Below are 1687 nucleotides of genomic sequence, written 5' to 3'. Positions count from 1 at the left end.
TATTTCTTAACTTTAATGTGAAGATCAAGATTAAAAAACAAAATATTAACATACCTATATACCTATGCATTTAATAACTTAACTATAATTCAATATATTATAACTAACTATAAGAGATTAAAAAATTTTATTTTATCAGACATTCAAGTATTAAATTTTCATATTCATTCTACTCTGTCTAGTAAGCTCTAGCATTTTAGGGGTTGGGCTGCCATCTGGTGGAAATTTTAAGTGTTAACTAAAAAATCTATCTTTTGGTGTAGCTTGCTCATTTATGTTGTTACTATAAGTATGTTAATAAACATTCTGGTTGCACAAGAGAAAATGTACTAAATTAAATTAATGAGCTGAAATCTAATAGAAAATGAAATCAAATAAATATTTAAATTAGATAAGTATGCATTTCTGCTTGCCTTAACCATCCATTTGTGCCACAATAAATTTAATATTGTGAATATAAAGAAGGCCATAAAAACTCAACAAATAGACAAACAGACAATTGGTTACTGTGTGAACACAATTAGGATTTTTTAACCCTAAGTTATAAACCAAGATTTGCTTTTACTGTCATGCAATTACAAAACCTCTACGTAAGATTCAAAAGGAACCACAGGTAGTCACGAAAAAATACACTGGGAACAGATTACGTTCTATTTCATTTCTGATTACCCAATTGCATATTCATTTCTCAGTTATTTTTTCTTGAAATACCTTGTTTGGTGCAGTAATACCTTGCCGTTTATTTACCGTACTTAATGAAATATAACTAGAGTAGATAAACTCAGAACCAAATGTAAAAATGAGTACTCAGATATGAAATAGAATATTGTCAAATATTGTTTTAGTAAGATTCATATATAACCATTTCAAAACTGATTATACCTAAAAATTTTAAATGAAATTGTTGAAGATAACTCTTGGTTGGTAGAGTCGATATGTTAATATTCTAGAGTGCAGATCACATCCTCAGTTTAATTATTGACACCAACTCACAGGAGGTGCATTTTTACCTAATGAGGGTGTTATTCTTGTTGGATTTTTTTATTTCCAAAAAATTAATATTTAATCTCACCATAATGGGATGTTTGCCTAGACATGCTAGGCTTGAGAGAGATGATTTACGATTCTGAAAATGTAACTAAATTGCACAAAGCCCTTGAGGAAACTAAAAGCAGAATGTGTTAGAGAAATGAGGGATACATTGTGAAGCAAGAAGACTGAAGAGCAGTTCCAGCTCTGTTCTTAATTAACAGTATGGTTTAAATAATAATAATAAAATAATCATAATCATAAGCCACATTGTAAAGCAATTTCCATATCACATATTATTGAATCCTCACAACAATGAGATGATAAGCGTTCCTTTACTGTTAGTTTTGTAGAAACCACAAAACAGGTTCAGAGATACAAAATAACTTTGCCAAGTGCAAACAGCTAGTACATGCCACAGATGGAACATTCAGCCAGACTACTGGGATTCGGCTTGCTCATTGAAAAACAATATTCTGTGAATCCTGTTTAGGATTTTAGTTTCCTATTCAGGTGAATCATAATAGGTTTACTTTATTACAGAACCAATTAGTATTTTAAAATTAGTTAATCTGTATTTGTTTTGTTAGGATTTAACATATATAAAGAATGATACATAAAAATATATGTGCCTGGAAAAAATAAGGTACAACAAAGA

The sequence above is a fragment of the Mandrillus leucophaeus genome, unplaced genomic scaffold (assembly GCF_000951045.1).
Source record: "Mandrillus leucophaeus isolate KB7577 unplaced genomic scaffold, Mleu.le_1.0 Scaffold31, whole genome shotgun sequence".
In the NCBI taxonomy this organism is placed as follows: Eukaryota; Metazoa; Chordata; class Mammalia; order Primates; family Cercopithecidae; genus Mandrillus; species Mandrillus leucophaeus.
This window is presented reverse-complemented; position numbering follows the sequence as displayed.